The sequence below is a fragment of the Condylostylus longicornis genome, unplaced genomic scaffold, assembly GCF_029603195.1.
Source record: "Condylostylus longicornis isolate FDR11 unplaced genomic scaffold, ASM2960319v2 ptg000018l, whole genome shotgun sequence".
NCBI classification, from domain to species: Eukaryota; Metazoa; Arthropoda; class Insecta; order Diptera; family Dolichopodidae; genus Condylostylus; species Condylostylus longicornis.
The window spans coordinates 8748092-8761382 of record NW_026577987.1 but is presented as its reverse complement, the minus strand read 5'-3'; positions in this window follow the sequence as shown (position 1 = coordinate 8761382).

The following is a 13291-nucleotide window of genomic DNA, read 5'->3' as shown; positions in this document are numbered from 1 at the left end:
GGTGAAAATAGTTTTTGGAAAAATTTTTCGAGTGCTACTCAAGTATGAAAAGTGCTATATCCAAATTTATTTTTTTCTTTAACTTTCCTTCAAGCAAAATATATTAATATGTTTGAAAATTTAAAAAACATAAAAAAAATTCATTTAAATAAAAGTTTTAGCAATTATTATCTTGTGTTTTTCAATTTTTGGAGTAAATTATTATGTAATCAAATTTTATGCAAGAATTTCAGTTTTCAAGAAAAATTTTCTAGATATGATTGACTAAGCTATATTTTTTGTTTATTAGTTACAAAACAAAATAGAAAATCTAGTTTCATCCATTTTTCCATATCTAAGTGATTTTTAATATTCAAATTAAAATTATTGTAAAATTAAAATTTATTCATATTTTATTTGGAATAATTCCAAAAATATATACTATCAATTAGGCTGTATGAAACAATTACAAGGATAAGTTTCATGGAAATTAACAATAATCGAAAAATAATGCAATTAGATAAGATTATAAAATAATATTAAATGGTTTTATTGAACTTGCATACTACAAAGTTTTAAATTAAAATTAAATTATATTCAATACTAATATGGAAACTATATACTGCAATTTACACCCATGCAATGTAAAATTAAAAAAAAGAAGGCGATCAAACCCATGGTTTATAAAATAAGCAAATTTCGCCGTAACAATTTTATTCATACCAATTAATTCATATTGCTAATTGTAGTAAATTGCTAATTAGTTTAGATGTGGATAATAATTTGGATATGAAACCGATAACTATTTCATTTTGCCTCTTATAGAAATTCGATAGAGCTTATACACTGTTGGAAAACTAATTTATATAGTACCGATAATTGATTTTTTCCAAATTGTAACTACAGGGTTACAAAGAAATTTTATTTTAGTAAAATTCATTATTTATCAATATCTATATTCTGTAATATGAAATATGTGATGAATTAATCAACTTTTTGGGGCATATCAAGTTCCAACAACTAACTTAATACCAAGTTGCTTAATACCAAGTTTACATTTATCTTCATAATAATAATAATATAAGAAAACGATCAGCATATTTCTTTGAGATGCTATATTTGAGCTTTGACCTTAAGAAAATTACCTAGCGAAATTGTTTAGGATATATAGCGTAGGCCCAGGGAAATTTTCGAGGAATATTGAATCTTCACTAAAAGAAAAAAAAAAAACAAAAAAAACCTCTGTTAACAATTAAATTGTAATTCTTGGAATTGGATTAGCTACTAATTTTTTTGAAGATTTATATAAATTTTTTAAACGTTCTTCCGAAAATACATCAATATCTCTGCACTGATCTCGCCATTTTTTTCCTGCTAACTTAACCTAATTCATAAAGAATATTTTTATCATAGTTTTGAAATTAATTTGCAATTCTTATAATCAAAAGACATTTTATATACATACCTAAACAATGTATGATATGTTTGTATGCTCTTATGCATCTTTGATATTGGTCTGGCTTTCCATAATATCAAAAAAAATAATTATGAATTCTTGATTTAATTTTTTTTACTAAAAAAGAATTGAAAACAAAAATACCCCCAAATAACTTTTAAAAATCGTGATATCTGCAGGTCATAATGAAACTAACAACAAAACGAAAAAACATGCTTTTTTCTTTCTTAAGTCATCTGTTACAATAAGCAACTAAAAGAAAAAATTAAATGTTTAAGAGAAATTACCCAAGGGGCTAAAATCGGGTTGTGAAATTCAAAATCCATTAAGATAACTTTCAATTCAAAACGATTTTGTGTTGAAGTAAATAACTTTTCGAAAATAAAAGTTTATACAAATAGAAACTGAATAAAAAATCTATGTATCACATTTTAAACTCTTAATGGGAGGTGGAAAAATATTTTCCTATATTTTTGCAACAATAAATTCCATATATGCTTGTCATAGGGACGATAGATTTGAAAATCAACTACATTTATTATTTTTTTTTTTGATTATGATTTTTTTGTTTTTACTCAATAAGTTTTACCTTTTATCCCTCACATTCATACACCAGCACACATATTATTTTGAAATTTTATTGCTTTACAACTCCGAAATTTAATTTTATTTTATTGATTTCACATAGATTTTTGAAGCTAACAATTAAAATTTAACTTAAATTGTTTATATATATGTATACAGGATGTTCCAATAGTGGTGCGCTGAAAATGGTTTTCTTAAAAGGTAAACGGTAGAAGTCTAAGATTTTAACAGTTTGTATAGAAATTATAAATAAATGGTTTATTTTGACAAAGTAAAAAATCTTTCCATTTCAAATTCTCTTGAATTTTCCATTTCCTTATTATAGTAAAAAAAATTGCTCCACAAGAGGCCACTTTCACAACCGGTTTAGGGGGTAATGATTTTTGCAAGCCTTTTCGAGTTTTTAAAGAATTACTTTCATTTACTATGTTTATAAATGTACATAAATGAGATATAAACACTTTTGTTAAGGTAAAATTTTTAGAGAATTAAGTAAGAGTTGTTGCAAGGTTCAAAACGATAACAATAGTACAACTATTCATCTTCTAAAACGATAAGATTTTTAGAATTTTTAACATTTAATGTTTAAACCCGATTTTATATTTCTCTTTGCTATGCAAAACACAATTTTTTTTTAAATTTTTATTAAATGGTTACATTGATTAAATTACAAGCATTTGATCAGAGCAAATGATACTAGAAAAGATTGGTTTTTTCTTAAGTCCAAATACAACTTACATATATTCATACATATATGATTTATTCTGCGTACTTTATCATGATGCAAATGATATACAAAAAACACAGGCATATTTTTATTATGAGTGTATTAAAAACATAATAAACAAAGCACATAAAACAAAATAGACCTCAATGGCATGCTATGAGCGTGTATGTATAATAATTGTTCACATCTATTCGCACATTCAAATGAATCTGAATAAAATAAAAAAGTTTGTTGAGTATTTTAAAAATAAATGAATCTGACAATGCCAAGGAATTTGACAAGTAGCCAAAAAGGATTTTAAGGAAGTAATTTTTAAATAAATTTTTTTATCTTCCTCTTCTTTTCTTCCTCTCCGTTCTTTTTTAAATTACACTCCAATTTGTTCACAGTAAGTTTCGTTTGCTGTGAATGACTTTTGTCTTGTTAAGTTGTTTTTATTTTCTTTTTGCTGTCGTACATATGTACATACATAAATACATATACTTTTATTTTCTATGCTTGCTTTTGAATAAACGAACTTTGATCTCTCTTTTGTATAAATAAAAACAACAACATCAACAGTAATGTCACTGTTGTTTTATGATTTTTGTTATAAATTGCGCTGTAAGTAATGTAAATGAAATTTGCTTCTAATTTTAATACGAAAAAGAAAAATTATAATTTAATTTAAATTATAATTTTTTAAATTAAAGAAAAATATGGCGGGAAATTTAAGAGAAAATCAATTTTCTAACGAAGTATACGAATATAATATAACTTGCGGCATTAATTAAAAGAGAACAGAATTGCTAAACAATGAACTAAAATTTATAATTAGAATTTGGTTGCATTTAATGAAGAATTTCAATTTAAAAAAAAGTGAAATATACTACAAGAAAGTAAGTTGTTATTGAACTATCAGCTTTCTTATTCACGACATTTGTATTTTAGAAATTATTGCTATAACTAAACAAAACAAGGTTTAAAGAAGAAGATATGACGAAAAATTCTATCATTTCCATACAACTTCATGGCTTGCTTCTATAAACTGCATATATTTACACCAGAGAGTATTACACCCACTATTACTTTCCATTTTCAAATTATCATCAATTTGATGAAGTGCACTTTAAAACTAAAACGGAAACATTGCAGATATAAGGAATATAAGAGTTTTAAAATTTTCCGACGATAAATTTTTGAGCGATTTACTAGCCTTTATTTTACCATGATCAAGAGAATATTAGCTATAATTAAAAATAGCTTAAAAAAATAATTATATGGTTATAGGAATTTAAAACATACAGATTTTGTTTGTTTTAAATGCACGTAAGCAGGCTCTATTCGAGAGGAGGACAAGAGCGGCATTTGCCTTGGCTCTCACTTGCGGAGCCTCAAATTATTAACTCAATATTATAAACAAAATATTTCAATAGGAGAATATGTCTTCACTGAAGAAAATGTTAAATATTTTCATTTGTGCATAAGTCACATTGAAATAATTTACCATGAAAAAATTGATTTACTAAAAGCTTTGTCGACAATGTGTCACGATCGGCTAAATGAACTAACAACTATAAACATTAATAATAAAATACCACGTTCTTTAGATTATTCGGATATAATTATTAAATTTGCTGATATCAAAGTGCGTAAAGCTTTTGTGCAACAATTAAAACTAATATTAAATAAAGTAAGCATTAATATAATGCTTTTATTCTGTTTATTTTTGCATTGTATTTGAAAAATTTCAGGGCCTCTAAATATCAGTTCCACAGGTCTCGCATTTTCTCTGAAAACCCCTGCACGCAAGTAAGTATGTGTATCCGTGACTTCAATAATGCGCTTGCGACGTAAATTTTACAAAGTATCAAATTCCACAAAGTTTAGTAAAAGCTCTTGACATTGCGTTTTATACGTAGTGGAGACGTAAAATAAAAGTAAATCAGGTATCGAAAAAATCGAGCACGCTTTTCTTATACCTTGTCATATAAATGTTGCCATAAATAACCAATTAAATAAATTAGCATTTATTTTCAGCAATAAAGTGCTAATTATTAAGTTTTTTTCCTAAAATGCAGCAGAAAAATGCAATGTTTTTAATGACTTGGTAACGTTTGTTAAGAATTAACATTTGCATGCAACTTTAAATTGAACTTTTCAAACAAACGTCAAAGTATGTAATAATATTGTAAAAATTGTACTCCAAAATGTACGAAAAGCTTTAGTAGTTTTTTTACAATCTAAAGATATTGAAAGCTTTGAGACGGTACTACAAACGTATTAATACCGTACTTAAATCTTTTTTACAGCATTATTGAAGTCACGGTATATGTATGCTACAGTAAATGCTTGCTATATTTAATTCTAACTTATTACTTTGATATTATAAATTTTACAAAATTTTATAACTATTTTTAAATATTTTTCAATATTTAAATAATGAATATAAAACAACGTTTTCTTTCTCACTTTTAATTATCTAATTAGGCAAACATATTAAATTCTACATATGAATGCTTATGATTTATAGTTCACATTGAAAATGAAGCTTACGTATGTCTTAACACCCTAAAACAATTAACAGAATATAAAGTGTTGTTGTTTTACTTTAAAAAATAGTAAAAGGATAACACAGTTGGCAGCCATACTTTTAAATGCATTTAAATATGCATTTAAATAGTACATGAATTAATGGTACTTTTTTTTATGCACTCTTTTAAAAAATTTAAAAAGTGCACAGTGCACAGATTAACATTACAATATTCAACAATAATAAAATTTCAAAAAAAAATGTGACAAAGCTTTCGGTACGTTGTTGCAAGTTTTCACCATAAATTTTTAAATTAAAATTACGAATTTTTTATAAGTTTTTTTATAAGCTAAGAGAACATTATTGTACCTAGTATCTTCAAAAGTTATATTTAAACGCGGCAACACTTATAATATAATTTACTGTAAATATAATTGTGAATATTGTCTTTTCATACAAATGTGTATCAAAATGTATATATCTATACAAATTATTAAATTGAATGCCTTTATGCTTATGTAGATACATGTATTTATATTGTGTATGTATGTATAATGTACATAACAAAACACACCAAATTTCTTGTGACATATTCGGCTTTGTTGGTTTTTTCTATAACTTTTTAACGTAAAACATTAAACATGTGAACAATTTCCTCAAAAAAGAAAAGGAAAAACACAAGCTAACAATTTTTTAATTTTTATGCAGTGTGTTATTCATAATGTTTAAATATAGAAACCTAGGCTTTCTTAAACTGAAAAAAATTAAAGAAAAAAGAAAAAAAGAGAAAAAACCATAAAATTTTAAGAATTTCTATTTTCGATTGAGGAAATTCAACAATTCCAAATTCCCCTTTTATTAACAATATTGTAGTATTACTCTGAAAAAGTATGCATTTATAGACGATTTAGTATTTATTTATATAGTTTTGTATAAGCATACCTACACATGATTTTCTGTATTGAGTATGCATTTTCAATATAAAATACATGTGTAAAAGTATACATACATATGTATATATACGGTTAATATCTAAAACGATACATCTTAATCAGCGGACGTGTCACTGAACTTACATTATTATTATAATTTCATATATGATTGTCTAGTGAACTCTACTGCATCTAGAAATCAACGTATTACCACAGATACATTAAAGAATGAAATTTGATTAAAAAAAATGCAAATGAACAAAATGAAAAGAAAAAAATTAAATATTCATTCAATCGGAATAAAAAAAATAAATATTTATGTATGTAAGTACATATGCGCTTATACATATATTAGTATTACTATTCGTGACATACGGTAAACATTTTATTAGTGAAGTTGTAATAACTATGAGAAATTGAATATACGAGAGTAAAAACTATTTATAAATGCTTTGCTCTCGCATGTTCACTTTTAGTTCACACTAGTTCATTTTACTTTTAGTTTCTATTTTATGGGTTTGTTTTTTTTTATTCTTTTTTAAGAAAAGTGACATTATAAGGGCGGCCCAGCTACGTTATACGAATGTCAACGTCCTTAATCAAAACATTTCAATAAATGTATAAATTCACATACATACATTTTATATGTACATATGTAAATATTATTGTTTTGTAAGGTTTTGTATACATAAATAGAACTAAATGAATAAGTAGAGTAGTTTTTATCTAAAATGGTACACATTTAATGAAAATTTTACACACTGGTCTGCATTTTTATTCATTGAGTTTCCAGAGAGAAATAACCTTCAAGCAATTAATAATAATTAAACAATTTTTGATAAAGAAAACACCTAGTTCTTCTAGTGTTTTCGTTGTAATTCTAGTTTGTTTTAATAAAAACAAAAAAAAACTGGTTAAGTAGGGGTTTTTGTTGCAAAACTATTTCTATTTCATCTTTATCTTCTTTTGTGTTAAAATAAAGAGGCTTTGCATCTGTCATTTTATGCAGGCTACAAAATGTGCTTTTCCTGATTTATAGAAAACTTTAGATTGAAAATTTAAGAAGGAAAAAGATTGACACAGATAATTTATGTAGCTACTATTTCTGTTTATTTTTATATTCTGTTCCTTCGAGTTCTGAGTTAATTTAGCTGCATTTATCGGTTCGTCAACTATAGCTGTCAACTATAAAGATAATTTGGCCACATTTCCGGAACCTCAATTGTGCTCAAATATAGCAAAAACGAATTTGGTGGCACGGCCACTTTTAAATTTCACAACAAAAAAAAACGAAAAACGAAACCAAACTCACATTTTTTATTTCACAAACATTTTTGAAAATATTTCAAAATTTATTTTTTTACAAAAATTTGCACAAACTAACACGGAAATTGATTCGGTCAATTAAACCCTGATGCAAGTGTTTTTTGTTTTTGTTTTGAATATATTTTACCTAAGTATTTGTTTATTCAAAATAAGGTCACAGTTATTGTAACCAGCTTACGTTACAAACTTTGTCTTTGTGTCATAAAATAAATAGAAATAATCTAAATCCCTGATATTCAGGGCTGTGAAATTTTACTATTTCTTTTCTCCTTTTATTTCTCATTTTTTATTGAATGTTGTAATTTTATGTTCATTTTTTTTGATGTAAAATTTTTAAGAAAATATTGTGTTTTCCATTTTTTTTATTTATTTCCTAATTATTATTGTTTTACAATTGAAGCTTGACTATGGCTCAATTCAAGCAGCAATGCCATATTATAAAATCATTCTTTATCATCTAAAATCAAACTCTACTATCCAAGTAGAACTAAAATAAAAAAAGCAAAAGCATTTTCTCATGTTAATTTTTATTATTTTATAAGTTTTTCTACTTAAGTAGTGAGCTACTTTACGATTTGCACAACAACCGACGTACATACAAATTGAAAACATTATAAAACATTCGGAGCAATAAATTGAATAAAAAAATTACGTCATGCTATAAAATTTGTGTATTTACTTAAAAAGCAAAATGTACATAACCAACCGTATTTCCACATTAAAGAAAATTGACATTCGTTATTGCAGAGCTTGAGGCATATTTTAGGTGAATTTTTGACAATTTAAACTTAGTTAGTACGACCCCATGTTACACAAAAATTGATCAGTGCGTCACATGTAAAAAGGAAGAGGACATATTTGAATTTATTATTTCTTATTCTTATTCCCATAATCAATTGAGTATTGAGCTGTACTATACCTGTCTGTAAACAGGTACAGTACAGACACAGCTTTGCATTTGACAAAATCTTTTCAATCAAGTTTAGCGCAAAAACAGTTCTTATTACAAAAACTTCACTTATTATATGCAACTTAATCGGTCGCAAATTATTAAACAGACACCATAAAAATAGGTTACTGCAAGCATAACATAAACGTACACTCAGATAAATACACTCTGGTTTCAAAAATAGAGTTTAATACAAACAATTTTATTATTTATTTCATACCCATTACCTCTGCTGAATATTTTAAATATAACGAAGTTCTCTATCTAACAAATTACTATTACCTTTATGAATACTTTTATTTTTTATTAATGCCTTACTTTGTTTGAAGGCGGCAAGTTATTGCGATATTCTGAAGAAAAAGTGCCAAAATTCTATTAAAAAACTAGTACTCGTAATTCTATTAGAAAATTGATATATTCAATATAAAGAACGATAATTGTGATTTGAAAATGAATAAAAAAACGATATGGAAAAATCGAAGTTTTCTCCAATAACTTTACAACATAGTCATCAACACTTTACTACTAGATCACATTTTAAAATTAACGGCGATGATATTGCAAATATGTATAATCAATGTAAAATAAGAATGAAGATTTAATTCAATAATTATTAAATAAATTTTGATTGCCATTTACATATGCGATAAAATGATTGAGCTTTGCCTTTACGTCAAAATTTTATAATTTTGCTACAAGAATTATAGTCAAAATAAAAATCTGTTAATTGCAGCTCCAAACTCCCTCAAATATTTAATTGTCATCATTTTACTTTTAAAAAATCTGACAGTAAATCTAATAAGAATGGAGCAATTTTTGTTATTTGCGTCATACAATCTGATTTTAAATCAACACATATACGACTTTCATTTGACTCAGATTAAATTTTAATTTTGACGTATATGTAAATAGTACCTTAAAATAAGAAATAGCACTGAGTAAGTATACTTTTGAGTTGATAACAATTAAATATTTGAATTTGAAGAATTCGTTGTTAAAAGAATATTTTCGTATTTAAGTCAACCATAAAAATAACTATGCGCATTAGAAGATATCGTTAAATTTAGCAAAATTATTATTCTGAATGTAAAAACCGTATATACATTAAGTAGATATCTCTTGGGAATTTTAAATCAAAAGAAAGTGAAAAAATAGAAGGAAGAAAATTCGGTGTAATAAAGTTAACATAATGGAATGGATGAATGAAATTAAAATTTTATATAGTTACATACTTAGATAGAGTACTTTACAAAACTAGGTTACACGATAGATGTGGTATAGAAGATTTAAAAAATGTTAAGTATTACCTTTTGTTGTATAGGTTTGAAAAACGTTATTTAAATTTCACGTTCTATGACTATCTTATTATCTTACGGTGCTTATTTTACAAAGTTGTAATTTTTTGATTATTTTTAATTTAATTATTTTCTAGTAGAAAAACTGCAATGGAAACACACCGTATTTTTAATTACCTGAAAAGAAAAAACAAATAAAATTACTTTTTGAAATATTAAAATTAAAAAAAAAATAAAATTATTTTAAAAATTTCAAATAATATATTGTGCATGCGAACTTCTATGAATTTTTTAAAGAAAAACCGTAAAACTCAGACATAATGTCATAAGTTTTAAGGCATGTGTGGAATTTTTCGAAGTCACATTGGACTAAGTTATGCGGCACATAACTATAAAAGTCTCAATGTCTCAATAAATTTTAAATATAGCACCTGAACAAGATTTAGTTCATATGCAATTAGTCCCTCAGTGCAACGAAATGACACTCAAAAAGTTCTTCAATGATTTTAAAATTTTAAATTTCTGTTGAAGGAGATAAGAAGCTAAAAGTGTGGAATATAACTAACTGCATAACGTATATTGAGGAAATGAAGATGAGAAGGTATGTTCTACTTCCTAATTTTATATTTTGAGTATTTGACAAAACTGATTGTAAAGAAATGTGTTGTCGCATATCTCGAAAACATTCCAGGTTCCTTATAAGTATATGACACGTCTATTTTTTTTTGCGTATGCGTTATATACATGTATATACGTACGCATATAAAAAACAAAACTTTTAATATCTTTACCGCTTGGTTGGAGCGGCTATTAGTATTGTAAAAAATGTGACTAATAAAAAATTGTTAACATTTTGGTTTATACAAAAATTGTCTCTCCCTGTGCTGTGTATAAAAGATTTGCAAAATCTTTCAATTTACTATTTGTGTAAGTGTAAGCATTTTTTTTTTTTGGTTGAAATTAATATCTTCAATGTTAAAAGAAATCTCTTAAATTTTCATTATCTAAAATTTAATTTAAATTAATGATCATATCTTAAAAATTTTATCTAAAATTTTGTTAAACCCGAAGTAAATTTATTAAAATTATTATAATGGTAGCAAAGTGAGTAAGTATAATAAAAATAAATTTTATCAATTTTTCATTAACTTAGCCCACGTACATAATTTATTTTAGCATATGATATTTATCAACTGCAGTAATAGCAATAAAAAGGAAAACTTTATAACTTAATTACTGGTTTAAGAAAATTCATAATTCAAAAATTATTGCTAATGAAAAAAATATTTGAAAAATAAAATAATTTTCTTTGAATACAAAATAAAATTTAAGAAGTGCTGAAAATAATTTCTTTAATTTAATGAAAAGCCATAGAGAAATCATAAAAAATTGGAAGTTTAAAAGAGTTTCAAAAATATTTTTGTTAAAGAAAATGTGCAAATTATTGTTATAAATATAAAAAATAGGAAAAATTTATGTTAACTGCTTAAATAAGAATTTCGTTATAAAAATAGCAGTTTTAAAAATAAGTAGATTGTAGTTGTAATACAATCTAATTACGATGACCATCTTGACCACTACTTGTTCACTCATAATATTATAATCATCATTTGTTTTATACTAAATTAAAGTTGTAGTTTTTGAGTGTTTGATAAATTTAGGAATTATACTGAAAATTCTAAGCGAAATACTTTTAGTAATTCAAGATAAATCTTTTATAAATGTAGGAAATATTTCGCAAATGCAAAACACAATAAAATAGTTTTTTTAAAGTACTAAAAATTTATAAGTAATACACAACTAAAGAAATTCTAATATTAACTTGCACTTCAAGTTAATACTAGAATTAGTAAATTAAAATATGGACCTGTAATGTTATTTTTAGAAAAATCAAGCATCAAATCAATTCCGCTATGATACAAAAATTATATTTTTGCACATAATAAAAAATATTTTGAATGTCAACATTAAAGGCGTTTTAAATAAATAAATAAAGTATGAACCAAACTAAACATACAATATTACATACATACATACTTTCAACTAAACCCACTTCTTTATTCTTTAACTAATTTATAAATAATTAATTAAAATATTATTTTCAACTACTTTGCAAATAAGGTCGTATATAACATTAAATTGTAACGTTAACAGAAAATCATTTTAATATTAACGGAAATGGTCTTTTTATTAATTTCACTTCCTTTTCTGTTGAAAATATCTGCATACATTCAATAATTTTAACTTAGTTACATAACAAAAACATACATAATACATATGTATTACACAAATATATGTACATATGTACACCATAAGCAATTAACTAAAATAATTCAATTAAACAATTTGCATTTCGATAAATTGTATATGAACCACGCTTTTTTTTCCATATGTAAATAATTTTTGTATAAACTTATACATTTAGTAGATTACAATGAAGCTCAAGGTTTAACTACAATATACAAACAAAAAAAAACAACAAATTTAAACGTCTTTGAACAAATAAAATACAGATATGACATACATACATATTTTCACAGTTATGTTTGCATTAGCAATCAATTTTGTTCTTGTTTTTTATAAACGTATAAAACTTGTTATAACAATAGAATTATTATCAAAGCGCATTTGTACACTACAAAATGAACATAGTATAAAAATACCTTCACATACACACAATAGTATTTATTAACTAAAATTAATACATATATCTCATACATGTATTTTATATGTTTTATATGACTAAAAGTCAATTATATACCAATACGAATTTCGAACAACACTATTTTTTTTACATTTCAAATGTGAGGCTTTCGCATGTATTTTACGACTAACTATTATTTGATTCACTGCCGTTCCATTCTAAGCATTGAACTTTTATAATCACTCTTATAATCTGACAACTTTGAAAAAATTGAATGTTTTTGAGCAAAAGATTATTCTATGTATTTTTTACAATTAAAACTTCAGCTTTGCTCCCGGAAGCAGCAATATTTTTCAAACGGCTCAAACAATAAACTCAATTTTATTATTTTGCCTAAAAATAAAAAAAAAATCTTCAAAATTTGCAAAACTTAGGTATTTGATCTCCCAATTTATGAATTTTTCGAAATTTACAGCTGCAAAATTTCTCCCAAGCTTATGCAAAATTTCGTGGTTGTAAGAAAATTATTTCATCAGATGGTTTTCATTATTAAAAGATAAAAAAGACAAGATAACATAAAAATATCTGTGCTGAACTGTGATTGATTGATTTTAATTTTTTTATGACAGTTTATATAAAAATATTAAATATATAAATAAATATTATATATGTAAATATATACATATAATATGTCATGTTTTTAACGCTTTTTACAAAAATATTTTATGTATCATTTAGTTTTTTGTGATTGTTATAATTTGATATGCATAAGTATAAACAAAGCATATATATATATATATTGTTAGTACGTTCAAACATATGTATGTGAATCCATATGTGGGAATTGATAACTGTTCCGTGTTTTGTTTAATATTGGTCAACTTTT